We start from the raw sequence: 15,641 nt of genomic DNA, 5'->3' as shown, positions 1-15,641 counted from the left end.
GTTGAAAACTTAGATAGACCCAAGCTGCAGTCTTCTAACCTTAATTCTTTGCCTAATGGCAAAGCCCCACACATCTCAGCACTCCTACTCAGCTGCCTCCCTGCTGAGATAAGGAAGCAACTGCACACAGGAGACCAGACGAGGGAGAGAGCTGCATCTGAGCAGAATGACCACTGGCATGTACTTGCTAATATGGGCTTCACTCTATGACCAAATGTATTCTTTCAAAGATTAAAAAAGGGGGGAGGGGGATGCATGTTTTTAAAAATTAAAATTATTTAGAGATAAAACACTAACTCCAGTGCCTTTAACAGACAATAACAACTTCTTGCCTCTGAAGTCAAACACCATCCCCAGTTAAGCATTTGTGCTACAAACTTTTCAGGAAATGTCATCTCAACTTTATTTAAAAATAAGAACAAGTTTAAATATAGACACTGGACTAGCCCAATCTGTATTTTCAAGTCCACACTCTTCATCTGAAGCACTGCATCAGGGACCCCCCCCGAATCTGTATGTTTCAAGTTCACAGTACAAGGAACCAGTTTTTCATTTTTCTTTTTACTCACTCAGAACAGCCACATGCAGTGGCCATTCATGCCGGAACCTTGGGAGAAACCCTTTCCTACAACACCTGGTCCAACTATCCAACTTTTTTCCTCAATCAGAATCATGTTGTGATGCACTATGGATGGGAAAAAAGCAAGAAAATAAAAGCCCCTGCTACAGGTTTCACGAGATCTATTTGGATTCACTGTGCTCCAAACCTGCTGCCGAATGCCATTCATCCACTGTGTGTGTGTTGAGCAGTTGGTGGCCTAGGAGCGGGTCTCAATTAGACAAACTGTTATTGAATGCCCTTGATGCGATAGCAGCTTCAACAGAGCTACTGGTGGTGACCGACTTTTGGATGTGAGGCAGCAAGTAGGGGGTCACAGGCCAGCTACTTTTGGTAGGCCAAGCATTCTCAAATAAACACCTTTGCTTCAGGTGTTACTACTGGTTTTGGGGGAAACTGTGCTTCAGTAGCTTTAAGAATGGTATTATCTTGTAGAATATCTTGCTGGGGACTGGTTACTGCAAAAGCTTCTTTCCATAAAGATACTGGTAGAAGATCACACCAATAGACCAGAGGTCAACTTTATTTGAAGTCTTTGGTGGTTCTTTCTCACCAAACACTCTGGTGGTAAATATCAATAAGTGACCAGCACCTTGTGATGTTAGCTCCATGCCATCCACTGAATTGTTGCTATCATCATCCATGATCTTGGAAAGACCAAATCTGTGATTTTTGTGTCTCTATATGCCGTACCATTTACTAAAAGAATATTACCTAGTTTGAGGTTATAGTGTATGATAGGAGTTTTTATTTAATTTGAAATACTTTAAAGCACTCACAGTCTGCGTGATAATGGATTGCCTGGGGCCTCTCTCTCCAACATTAATTTGTGCTGTTTCCTGTAGAATTCCAGATGATTTCCATTATAGTATCCTATTACTGTACAAAATGGGTCAGTGTTCAGTGAAAAGTAATCATACAGCTTGACTATTCTGGAATGACCCGTTCTTTGTGAATCTGGCATTCTCTACATAGCCTGTGATAATTCTTTTTCTCATCTCTCCAGTTTTTATTTAACTGGTGAATTTTCACAGCTATGTATCTTTGTTCTGTACACTTCACTGAAATATCCTTTACACTAAAAATGTAACAACAAATATCTGTCATTTAGCATTGGATGGACATTAATTATGAATTCTCTTTATTATGTGTCTTTTTTAGTTCCCTGATATATAGATTTCTGACCCTTTCTAACCCTGCCTGCATCTCTGCTTCCTCCTTTTAAGAAGATGACCTAATCTGAGTTTGAAGATTTCTTCTTGTTCATGTTCTGTTAAAGTTACATTTCGTTTTCAGCTCAGATGGTCTTGCTTTTCTGCTGTTTCTGCTCATTGCTTGCTGGAGGCACATGTCCCATGGCAGGAGGTTTCTGCTTCGCTAACATTTTCCACTGTCTTTCTCTCTCTTCTCTCTGTGAATTTATTCTTACCTGTTACTTGATAAAGTGCTGGAAAGCAAAACCACCCGTCCATTGTTCAGTAAAAGAGGCCCCACGTCGGATAGCGGTAAAGTGACCTAATCTCAAGTGGTCTTGCATACTCTTATCTGTACATACCATCTTCTCTCATTTTGACTTTTGTATAAGGAGTTTGTTGCTCATTGTCACACATCTATTTAATCGTTCTTTGTCTTTCTCTAGAATTTTTGCTGTTCATCAATCTGTCATCTCAAATCACAGCCGGGCTCTTTACTAACCATCTATTCTTCCCTCCTTCTTCTCTAAGTCAGAATTCTCACTGTTTTCTAGTGCAGATATTTTTTCTATTGTGAGGTCGGGCTGGGTCCATCTCCATCAGGATGGAGATCTGTTTCTGGGACCTGCAGGAATGTAGACCCTGTAGAGGAGGGTCTGTTTTGCTGAGCTAAAACCAAAGTGAAGCAGAGGCCAGCTCCCTTCTGTGCCAGCTCCTCTGTGTCAAGCCACGGTTTTGCTAGCATCACTGACATCAGGGTTGGCAGAGAAAACCGCTCCTTTGCAGCACTGCCATCTAAACCACAGAGGGGCTCTTCTACCCCCATGGTACAGGATTAGATAAGGAATGGTGCACTGAGGATCGTGCGACTGGGGGAACACTTCTGCAAGGCTGGTTCCTGGCTCACCCACTTCCCCCAGCAAACTTAAAGTAACCATGAATATTATGTTCCCTGGGAGTGCCTTTCTCCTACTAGTTTTGTATAGTTCAACTTTGCTTTTCTGGTTTCGCTAGTCATTCTGTTATTTCTTAGAAGCCTCTACTTCTTTATCACTCAAGGGTATCGTACACACCCTGGTTGGAAGACTCACTATTGAGTAGTCACTTACACTAACATCTACTCCAGGAAACTTGGCCTCTAATAATTCCTGCTATCTTGGGTCCAAGTTATACAATCCTCCCATCATATCTACTGCCACTGCCTGCCACTCCCTGGCTGCCCACCACTCTGCTCTGCCCCTGGGCAGACCCGGGGGCCTCTCCTGAGCACTGAAACCCCTTTCTAAGCTCCACCTGGGGGAGCCCCTTCTGGGGGAGGGAGGTGCTGCACAAGAGGGCAGGAGAGCAGGAGGGCGTCAAGGACCAAGCTCCTGGCACCTGACAAAGCCCAAGGGAAGCTCAGGAAGGAAGCTTGCATTTTTTTTATTCCACTGATTATTCTTTTATTTCCTGAAAAATATTCCATTCTTTACAGCAAGGGAGAGGAGACAGGACAATGCGTTATGAATGCATAAGTCTGTGTTGTAACATTTACTGCTCATGACCCTCTGCCAACCTCGTCTTTCAGAACTTACTGAGGCTTCCAGAAGGCTTCACATGTTAAATCAAGCTCATCCCCTGTGGGGGTTAGGCCTTGTAGAGGGTGAGTCATCTGAATATGCATTTGAGGCTTATACTGTACTTCTAGATTCTGCTGGGTCTGCAAGTTTCTGGCAACAGGTACTGTGCTCCACCTGACAGATCACTGGGACCCCATCACACTCCTAGGGCATCTTCAGTCACAATGTGTAGGTCTGACCACTCTTCCACCTCCAACTTGCCTTTTAGCTCCTTGTTCCCTTTGAACCACCTGATAGTCTGGCTGGATTGCTCGCATGGCAGTGCAGTTGATTTCAGTCTCCTCACCTTCCATGCGGTGTCTTCCTGGATATTGATCATCAGATCACATGGTGGGACCAGGACTATGACTATGGCATAACTTTCCTAGTTGGAGGGAGAGGGTCAGTGTATAGCTGGCAAAAGTATCTTCCCTCATCAGAAACTGAGATGGTTGTCAACCACACCTTGAGGTCACTGCCGGAAAAATTCAGCAACTGAAACCTGCTGTCCTTCAAATGCCTGAGGCCCTGAAATAAATGATATGCCTGTTGTGATTCAGTAGTTGAATCGCAGAGTCATCACTCTTATTGACGTGGCAGCTGATGATTGCAACTTCTCCCTCAATAACTCACTTTCATAAACAAATTCTGTCCATCACCAGGCTCTGTGTGGCTTCTTTAAATCCCTAGTTGTAAGTCTTCCATTCAGCTAGGTTTCAGGCAACAATTCTGAATGATGGTTATCAAAGCTTGCAATTTTTTATAAGAATAATACTCATCATTTTAAATCAATTTCTTTAAATATTCCTTATTAGAAATGAATTATGTTGTAGGTTCATCATCTTTTTTTAATTAACAAAGTCTGTAAATACTGTGTGCATTACTGTTTTCAGGTACAGCATTTTGAATCTAAAATTAAAACAAACCTTAAAATCTCTACCTCCTCAGTACAGAATTCAATGATTAAAGGATATTAGTACAGAAAACAACTTTCTCTTCAGATATCAGGGCCTTTGACGGTGTTGCAAATTAGTAAATTAGCTAAGGGTTCTCTTAGTTTTAGTGTCTGCCTTAAACACTTTCCAAAAATCTGACAAAGAGCAACAATTTATGGGGATTAGAAGAGGCTGGAGGGTATATATTGTATTATAAGTACTCAGATGATAACAATACTCCCCTTGTTTGGGGAAACTTCTCTGGTACCCCATCTCAGTAGTTCCAGCAACAGGCTTTTATCCTAACACCCCCACCAACCACAGGAGTTAAGCTGGGTCCATCAGAGTCCTATGACTATCACAAACCAGCACTAAAGAAAGCTTCTCATCCTTTTTGGTAATAAATTGTTGTGTGCTAATGGCCACAGTTCCAGACACAAGAAAAAAGCTGTCCAAGGGTGATTTCAACTCAGAGAGAGAAACAAGACAGATAGGAGAAACTTTTGACAATTGCTGTCATTCCCATTGTTCGTATAAATCAGCCAACAAATTGTTTTATTTTTATTTTGGTCTAAGCTAATTTGAGTTGGGTTTAACCACTGCAGCCAAAAGAATGGAAAGTAGTCTAAGAAAATGCTTTAAATCATAATGGCAACTTACCTGAAGACATGAGCTGAATCTTTTGTATGTTTTTATTATTATTCTCACTCAATGAAGGACCCAGAACAAAATAATTGCTTTTTAAAAAATGCTGTTTGTTTTCACTAAAAAGAATGACTCTCATCATTGGAGGCCACAAAGCAGATTAGTGCAGATGACTTGGAGGGAAATGAGATATTTTCTGTCAGGGGGAAGATAGCATGCCCCTCAATTAATTCTGCACAAGCAAAGTTTTAGGCACAGTTCTGGCCTTAGTTACGTAATGCCAGACCTCACTAAATACTTACGGTCTCAAATCATTTTCTTGTAAATGAAAAGCTCCTAAACTGTTATTAAGTTGGTATAAATTTTTCTTTCCTTCTTACTAAAATTGGATGATGTCACACCGACTTTACTAAGTTGGGTACAGCTATTTAGGTCTTATTTAAAGACTTGGGATATGTGGATAATAAATATAGCTGTTGTATGATTTCTGTAAGTAGGAATACACAGTCTGACGAACTAATGACCAGGGAATAGTCTCACAAGACTAAATCCTGAAGAGGTCAATGACCACTGGCCAAAGATATGTTTACAGAAGTCATTTATGGACAAGATTTAACTCCAGATCAACATCCTCAGGACCTGACCTTTATTCTTTCCCCATTTCAAAGACTTGTATCTAGCACTTGGCTTCTTGCCTCCTCACCAAAGACATGATGATTTTCCAGAAGATAAATATTAATATAGCTTAGCAAACACATATGCTTTGCAGAATGCAGAGAGCTAAGAGTTAGACATTATTAGTTTGTAAATTTGATGAGAGCTTCCAGAACTACTTTAAAAGACATAGTTCTAAACTCCTAACACTTAAGGGCAGACAGAGAAGACAAGAATTCATCAGCTACCAGGAAAAAAAGTACAAAAGTGTATTGATGAAAAAGAAGAGGTGGGAGATTGTGTTGACAGGCAAGAGAATATGTTGTACAGTCATGTGTCACATAATGACATTTCCATCAACGTAGACTGCATATATGATGGTGGTCCCATAAAATGATAATGGAGCCAAAAAACCCCGAATCGCCTAGTGACATCATAGCCACTGTAACTCTGTAACATAGCAAATTACTCACATGTGTGTGGTGATGCAAGTTAAACAAACCTACTTCATTACAAGTTGTATAAAAGTAGAGCACATACAATTATGTACAGTACATAGCACTTGTCAGTGATAATAAACAACTATGCTACTGATTTATGCATTTACTATATTATCTTTTTATGGTTATTTTAAAGTGTACTCTTTCTAATTATAAAAAAATAATTTGCTGTAAACAACATGCCATGTTACACCCACAGCAGCCTCATACAACTCATGCTTACAACATCTCTTTGAGTGTATCATTTTCTCTTGTGCTTGATTTAACCTCATGTTATGTTATAAATTTAGTGTAGATTAAATGTACTCTAAGTGTTTATTAAATCTACAGTAGTGTACAGTAATGTCCCATCCCTTTGCATTCACTCCCTACTCACTCACTGACTCACCGGAACAACTCCCAGTCCTGTAAGCTCCATTTGTGTAAGTACCTTGCACAGGTGGACCACTTTTTATCTTTTATACCATATTTTTACTCTACCTTTTCTATGTTTAGATAATACAAATACCATTGTGTAGAATGTCCACAATATTCAGTACATTAACATAGCCTAGTAGCAACAGGCTGTACAATATACCATAAGTCTGTAGGAGGTACATCATCAAGTTTTGTGTAAGCACACTCTATGACGTTCACATATTGATGAAATCACCTATAGCTGTTGTTATGACTGTACAATAATAGCAGCTATAATTTTTAAAGCAATTACTGCATGGCAAGTGCTATATATATCTCAAAACTTGACAACATACATAGAATTGCCCCCGTAGAACAAAAAAGAATGCTGAAGGTTGATAAGGTTAAGTGATTTGACAGAGGCCACGTAATTAGTAAGTGGAAGAGCTGGGATTCAATCCAGATATGTGCCCAACTTTTAGTCAGCATTGCAACTGCTCTTATTCCCTGCCCTTGGAGGAAACTGGTGCCCTCGCTTTCCCTGCCCCTCTTGGTGCCTATGTTCCATTTCAGATCTAATTCAGAGGGCAGGTGCTTTCTATTCATTACACTCTGTTTCCTAAATAAGTATAAGTCCCTTCTGCTCTGTCTACAGACACATCTCATGAAAACAGAAAGGAAATGGGTTTTTAAAAAAAAGAATTTGAGATATTGGTTTATTCTTTGTTCTTCATACCCTCATCCCACTATATACATCCACAAGTATATACAGATATATTGTATACATTTCACCTAAAGTGGCAGGACAACTTTTTGCTTAGGGAGACATTTACAGACAGAGCAGCTCATTCAGCAGTAGTTACAGGTCTCTCGGTCAGAGCATAGTCAATGACTTGGGACTTCAGGCCAATGGTCCTTCAGGGTCAAAAGTTTGGTTCCAACAGAATATGAAGAACTACACTATAGTTAGTCTGTTGCCTTCCTTGACAAATGCCACTCTTAACTGGTATCCATCCCCTCAATACCTAACACAACTAACTAGTATCCATCACCCCAGTGCCTAAGACAGTACAAATAGAAGGTGCCTAATAAATAGGTGGAGAATAATGGAAGGATTATTTAAGACTTAACCTAAACTTTTCTTGAGTCCATGCTTTAGAGTGCTAACAGGAAGCAAATGGCCTGATCCAAGAGTTTAAATAAAGAGAGCTTATTACCAGACACAGAGGCACCTAGGAACCAGTAGAAAGCTGCTACCACTTGAAGGCCTGAGGGCAAGGGGAGGAATGATGTTACCAGAGCTTAGTAAGAGTTGGAGGCAGGAAAGGGACCCATCCACAGCACAAAATGCATCTTACGTGCATCTCCCATCATTCAAATCTGAGCAGAAGCCAGAGAGTAAAGAAGTCTAGTGATGTCATCCATAGGGGTCAGGCTTTCAGGGCTCAGAGCAGAAAGGGAAACAGACTGGATCTAGGGAAGTCTGTGCTAAGGGCCTATGAGATCAAGTATAGAATGTCCAGGTACTCATTCGTTTTCAGTGGGAGGTAGGGCCTTACCAAATGCATAAGAAGTAAATGCATAAGTTTATTACCAAATGCATAAGAAGTAAAACAAAAGATATTTTCATGAAATAATAAAATTTCAGACTCTATATTCTCAGGTTGAGGACTCCTAACTTTTTTTCTAATATTCCCAGATAAAATTTTCTACAAAACTGTGTATTTAAAGATAATAAATATAGGCCAGAGAGAGCCTAGTGTCAATGGTGACGGACACCACTTTTGCTCACTTTTATTGTTCTCGCCTTTGTAAAAGACAGTTGCCCTTCTAAAGGAAAACACGGTACAGTGTAAAAAGGAATTTGCAGTGAGAAAGAAGTGTCTACTCAGAAAGAATGTTTTAGGATATGTAAGCAGCGGACAACATGATATAAATCTAATGGCATTAAAAATCTCCCCAATCAATCTGCTACTTATCTGATATTCCTCTCACCTCTTCCCTTTTAAAGGCCTTTTTAACCACAACTCAATAATATTAAAAACAAGTCATCAAATGCCATTTAATGAAGACATGATCAATTAACTCACTAATATGTAGGGACCTAGCAGAAAAGCATGTTTGAACAGAGTGGTATTTTGAACAAGCTTATTTTGATAAGGTAGGAGGCGCAAGAGAAGATGTCTGGGAATAGCATGGTGGAGAGAGTTGTCTGAACCGGACTGCACTCCAGGACATGTCCTCTCTTCCCTTTGTATCCCCCAACTGGCCTGCCAAGTTAATGCACTGTGGTCACTGCCTTCACCATCCCTGCCTTAACACCTGAGTCCTTACCAAGGGCAAGGGTGCTGCCTTTATATGATTCCCATTCATGACATCTGAAAATTTATGTTTATCAAATCTGAAAAATTTTGCCTCTAGAAGGCACATACACTCTGCTCTACATAAAGATGATATACAGACAATAGGTTCCAACAGCTGGACCACGACAAAGCCCAAACTCCTACAGCAAACAAGGAGTGGGACAGCACTCTCAGGTAATAGGCCTGGGACAAGCAGCTCAGAGGGACCACAGCAATTGTTCTGATTTTCCATATCCTTGGAATGGTTTCCTTGAGAAGCATGTGAGGAGAAAATGAGGAGGTTGCCAGACTTCCTCTAACTCATGTTTTTACCTATGGGTTTACACCAGTGGTGGTGATGAGAGGGGCCAAAACACAGCTGAGCTGTCTCCTGTCCACGCTCTGTCTGCCCAGCACAAGGATCATCATACACAAATTGAACACACTTCAGATGTGTCTAACCAGTAGCTAGGGAGGTAGTTACTTCTTTATTTCAAGCCGCTTGCCTCTGTTTAACTTAAGAGTTCATTACCTTTTGTCAAACTGTAAATTCACATTGACTTTCCTTCCACCCAATGAAATCCTCAAAGTTCAACAACAGTTCTTCTTAATCCTGGAGATATATGTATTTGTTGACTAGGGCATTAAGGCTTGACATTTCTCTGTTATATTTTAGAAAAGAAGACAAGGAAGATCATTATGCAGCAAGAAAAGGAAAAAGAAAGACACAAGAGGAAAATAAATGCGGAACACAATACAATCCCCTTTCAAGAAGATTCAAAAACAAGTTTTATTCACCCTGACTCACAAATACCTTTACAAGGGAAATGAGTAAATCCTTATTAGATATGCTTTTTGGAGCCAATATTTACTCTGACTACTGTCCAATCAGTCAATATAGAAATCTGAAAGTAAAACCAGAAAAATTCTCCAGGAAGCAAAAACTAAAAAATCAAAATACGTATCTATCAATAAAACCTAGACATATTCTCCTGGTTTATCATAGATACAAAAGAAGGATTCCCCTAAAGGCATTAGAGAAAGGAAACTTTAGAGGCTGTATAATTCTTTTTAAATACTCAAATGTTGTTTTGTTACAGAAAACATAGACTTAGTCTATGCACCTGCAGAGGCAGAATGTTAAACAAGTAAATTTTTCCTGGGACACAAGGCAGAATTTCTTAACACTCCATACTATTCAAAATGCAATGGGTGCCTTACTAATACTGAATTCTCCATCACTGTACGTGTGAAGCAGAACTTTCACATGAAAACCCAGGTAGCAAAGATCCCTTTTGTATATGGAAGCTTATGAAAAATGATATTTAACCTCCCACCCCCCAAAGATGAGTCTTGAGAATCATCTACTCAGATTTGTAGGTTTTAGGAGCTGTGTGTTTGTTAAAGAGGTTTTTTTTAGAGAATTTTTAGGTTCACAGCAAAATTGTGAGGAAGGTGTCTTACCCCCCCCCCAACACACAGATGCATAGCCCCCCCCCCTTTATCAATATCCATCACCAAAGGGATAATTTGTGAAAAAGATGAACTTATATCATAATCACCCAGAAAACAGGTTCACTGTTGGTGTTGTACATGTTATGGGTTTGTACAAGTGTGTAATGACATGTATCCAACATTATGGTATCATACAGATTTTCACTGCCCTAAAAAATCCCGTGCTCTGCTAATTGATTCTTCCTGCCCCACCCCAACTCCTGGCAACCACTGATATTTTCACTGTGTCCATAGTCTTGCCTTTCCCGGGATATCAGATAATTGGAATGATACAGTATGTAACTTTTTCAGATAGACTTCTTCCACTTAGTAATATGCATTTAAAGTTCTCCATGTCTTTTCATGGCTTCACAGCTCATTCTCTTTCAATGTTGAATAATATTCAGTTGTTTGGATGTACCACAGTTTGTCCATTCACCTACTGAAGAACATCTTGGTTGCTTCCAAGTTTGGGTAGTTACAAAGTTGCTATAAACATCAGGGAACAGATTTTCATGTGAACGTAAGTTTTCAATTCCTTTGGGTAAATACCAAATAACGTGACTGCTGGATTATACAGTAAGTGTTCAAATTTGTAAGAAACCACCAAACTGTCTTCCTAAGTGGCTGTACCATTTTGTATTCCCACCAAAAATGATGCAACTTCCTAGTCGCCACATCCTTGCCAACATTTGGTATTGTCAGTGTTCTGGATTTTGGTATTCTAAGAGGTGTATAGTGGCATCTCATTGTTGTTTTATTTTGCACTTCCGTGATGACATATGATGTGGAGCATCTTTTCCTATACGTATTTGCCATCTGAACATCTTCTCTGGCACAGTGTATGTTAAGGCCTTTGGCTCATTTTTTAATTAGGTTGCTTGCTTTTGCTTCTTGGGTTTTTAAAGTATATTTTAGTAGAAAATACTTTTATGCCTTTAACCATATCATGATAAACTTGGCTGTCAGGCAATCAGCGCATCCTGTTTACTTGGTATTTGCTCATTCTAATTGCTAAAATATGGAGAAAACTTACTCAGACCAAAATCTTGGTGTCACTGCCAAATCTGCTTTTTAATCTCATACCCCATATCCAATCAAATAGCAAATCTTATTGACTCTATCATCAAAATAAATCCAGTATCTGTCCACTTCCCACCTTGTCAATTATTTTCACCTTCACCTAAGTTACCACCATCTCTTATTTGACTTGTGTAAAGTAAGAGACTTTGGAATTGGTTTCCCTGTATTGCCCCTGGCTCCCATATTGAATATTCTCAACACAGCAGCCAGAGAAAGCATTCCAAATGAAGACTGTTATTTCTTGGCCCAAAGCTATTCCACAGTTTTCTTTTTCACACAACAGTGTCTGGCACACATTCAAGCACTCGAAAATGTGCCAATTAAATATTTTTTTAGGCTTCCCAGGAGATTCTATGACACAAATTTAAAAAACACTGAACTATGAAAACAAAGGATTACATAGTGTAAAGAAATCTGGGGTTAGACAGACTGCTTATTCTGTTAAGAGATTAAAGGTTTACAAACACTTGAGTATCATCATACAAAAAAAATGTATAAAATACAATTCTTATCAAGTCTTCCTTAAAACATATTTGTTTATCTTATAAAGTAGTATAATTTTCTTTTTTAATATTTCTTCTCTCTCAAAAAATGTTTTTTTTAATACTGGGAAGAAATATATCTCCATTTAGAAAGCTGAAGACCCAGGGGACTGAGGAAAGATTTGAATACGTAGAAATCCTGGGGAAGGGAAATCCAAAGGTGAATAATTTTGCTATAAAGGAAAGTTTGGGGTAAACTGACACCACCAGAATGTGGAAGGCAGATTTAATTAAATTATTGTGTCAATGATAAATACACAGAAGTTGGTAACTGTACTGTGGTTATGTAGGAAAATATTTTTGATCAGAGAAAATACTCACTGAAGTATTTAGGGCCATGATGTCTGCAACTTACTCTCAAACATTGTGCATGTTCGACATTTTTTGCATGTGTGTGTGATGTTCTACAGCTATAGCCAGTTCAGATGGGCACAGAACCAAACAGGTCTGATGCCCATGAGCTGCAGCAGTAGTCAGACAATAAGCAGAATAGTTTGGCATATGCATCATGTCCAGGGAGCAGAGGGAGACATAGAAAAAAAATTTTTTCAAATCATCTGAGATAGATGCTTCTGATTGACTCTAAATATTTACTTCTCCTTTACTTTTTAGAAATTGAAGTATAAATCTTAGTTGAACACTTGATAGAATGTATTTCCAATCCTCCCTTGCATGCCCCATGGAAACTAACTAGATTTATTTAAGAGCACAAAAGGTATTCTTTCTGAAGACCCCTGGGAATACAAAAGCATTGTGGAAGATTTTAGACACATACCAAAGCAGGTAAGATTTATTACTTTTATTGTGACCCCTTTGAAAATTTCTGGAGTGAAGACTGAAAAAATTTAGTTTGTACTAAAATAATTAAAAATAAAATGATCAAACTTTTGGATGTGACAGATGTTTTTCATTTCATCTGAGATAGGTACTTCTAATTGACTCTGAGCATTTATTTTCCCTTTATTTCTTAGTAATTGAAGTGTGAATCTGTTACACATTTGATTAAAAAAATGTATTTCCAATCCTCCCTTGCAGCTAGATTTAGCCATATAACTAACATTTGGCCAATAAAATGAAACTGGAAATGTGTGTGAGACATTTAGAAGTCTCCTTAAGAGAATACGAATAGGATGGCTAGTACTTCAGCTGATGTGTTGGCCCATGACAAAACATGCCCAGAAAGGCCAGAGTAGCAAGACTGAAAAAGCTAAGATTTCTGATTAACAAGGTACTACTCTACTAGTCCTGTACTCCTTACAGCCAGACTTTCAGAGAAATAAACTTCTGATTATTTAAGATTTTCTGTTATTTGCAACTAAATCTAACACTGATTAATACAGACCCTTTACCATCACTAAATATGGAACACTTTTATTTTGCACAATTAGAAGATTTCACTCATCTAATCTGCTTGATCCTCTATGAGAAGCCACTGGAAATCTGACAGAGATTCTGCTCTATGGTCAAGTTTTGTAGGCAGAGCTAGGTCAACAAGTTCACCAGAGTCTGACCTGACGTTAGTTCATACTAATCGTTATCATATATTTCAATCCATTGATTTTTTTTCCCCCCCAATTTCTAAAGTAGAATAGTTTGATCCCTTCCTTAGAGAAGTGTAACAATAGCTTGGCCTCCACTCACAAATATTTGCAAGGGTGTGGCTGAGTATTAATGATTAGAATCCATGGCTATTTCCCTCCAAGTGCTCATGTTGGCATGAGTGGTATATATTAAGAAAAGAATTATCAGACTTGCTGTAAATTTGGTACTATCCACCAGGGTAAATAGTGTCACATTTCCAGTTTCATTCACGTGGAAGCTTGGGAAAATCAGATGCCTTGACAACGTAGTGCCAGCCTAAAGAAATGACAGGCACCACTAGGAGAAACAGGATTAGGAGAACCGGACTGGAAATAAGGACATCAACAGAAGGTCTGCAGTAGGCTTTTTCTAGTTGCCCCCAATTTCCTGTTTTCCTATAAATGTTATATCTGGTTGAACACCTAAATTTGTTTTATATTTAATGGTCATAAAATAAATAAGGGAAGTCAGAGAGTCTACATCATCCCTTCTGAATCACCTCTACCTAAATGTCATTGGTGAGAATATTAATTCAATGTTTGAGTTAAACTAAGACACTAAATCTTATCGGATTATGACTTGATATAGGGGAAGTTTAATAACCTTGTGGTATTACAGCAGAAAATAAATTTCTAAATACTGCCAAGTGCCTGGGAATTAAATTGCATTGTTCCTGGAAAAAATGTCTTCACTATCAATTAAGGGTGATTTAGAGATCTTCCTGAATAGAAACCACAAGTACAGCACTTGCCATGGTGATAGAGTTCCCTTTCGCTCTGTTTCCTGTATTCTGTAGTTAATGACTCACATGGAAGTATCGATGGCCAAAGTGGAAAATCAATAGAGGGGTTTTGAGAAGAATCAGCACCCACTCATTCCCCTCCCAGAGCCCTCACTTGCCCTGGAATCTGGAACTGCTCGAGTTTTGTCTTGGTGGAGCTGTATTGCTACACACCTTCCCATTTGTCATAGCTACTTACCAGCATGCGGTACCATGTAAGTTCTACCCATGCAAGAGGGCCTTCTTCAACAGAGCAATAAAAATAATTCCAATAATACACTCAGGAGGAAATGAACCCACCTTAAGAAATTTATTTGGTCCCCTGTGTCCATTTATGTTAGTACAACCCTGTAATTCAAGTATTTTTACCCTGTATCCTTCAATGGTCAAATTAGTCCTCAACAGATCCAACTTTCCTGGAATTACAGTTAGTACTGTAATTCATGAAATTATTGATTATTATTTTTCTTAAATACCAATACTCAGATTTAGGACCTATGATCTCTCTCCCAAATCACAATTTTGATTAATCCCAAAGTTGTGGTTTTTGAGCACATCTGAAGGAAATGGATAGTGGAGTTATCAGGCCAAGGTTCTTTAAATTCAGAGAGATAAATATACATTTTAAAATTATAACAAAACTTTAAATGTTTTAGTACAGAAAGAATATTACCCTTAAGGCTTTTTACCTCCTTAGCCTGATGTTCTCTGTTTTTTAGACCCAGAACTCTGGACTGCTCATGCAAAGCATCTACCATGACTCTGGCTCTGGCTGCAGCACTTCAGTAATTGCTATGGTTCCTGAGAGTATCATTATTCCAGGGCTGCCTAAAGGTCCTCTGTAATCTTATTAATTCAAAACTAAGCTTATTAAGGATTTGAAGTACTGGTATTACAAAGCCAATTTGCCATATCCAGACCCATTATCTCCACTCAAACTAGGTGACTGACAAGAACAAGACAGTGATTACTCAAAGTCTATCATTCTCTGCAGTAGCCCAATCAAAAGCTATATCGCTCCCTAGATGGTTTGCTCAGTGGTTAGAGCATTGGCCCACGGACTAAAGGGTCCCAGGTTTGATTCTAGCCGAGGGCACGTACCTCAGTTCCAGGCTCGATCCCCAGCCCCAGTTGGGGCATGTGCAGGAGACAACCAATCAATGTGTCTCTCTCACATCGATGTTTCTCTCTCTCTCTCTCTCCTCTTGCTCTCTCTCTCTCTTTCCTACTCTCTCTAAAAAGCAGTGGAAAAAATATACTTGGGTGAGGATTAAAAAA

At 39.0% G+C, this 15,641-nt stretch overlaps 1 pseudogene across 1 annotated transcript; it reads right to left on the bottom strand.

The window, feature by feature from the left end:
* Positions 1–831: 831 nt before the first annotated feature.
* Positions 832–2,904, bottom strand: LOC308554964 (serine/threonine-protein kinase tousled-like 2 pseudogene; annotated as a pseudogene). Its single transcript has one exon. The product of its transcript is annotated as a serine/threonine-protein kinase tousled-like 2 pseudogene (transcript).
* Positions 2,905–15,641: the final 12,737 nt, after the last annotated feature.

The sequence above is a fragment of the Miniopterus schreibersii genome, assembly GCF_964146895.1.
Source record: "Miniopterus schreibersii genome assembly, chromosome: 3".
In the NCBI taxonomy this organism is placed as follows: Eukaryota; Metazoa; Chordata; class Mammalia; order Chiroptera; family Miniopteridae; genus Miniopterus; species Miniopterus schreibersii.
The sequence above is the reverse complement of the archived record's forward strand: the minus strand, read 5'-3'. Positions and strand labels throughout refer to the sequence as shown.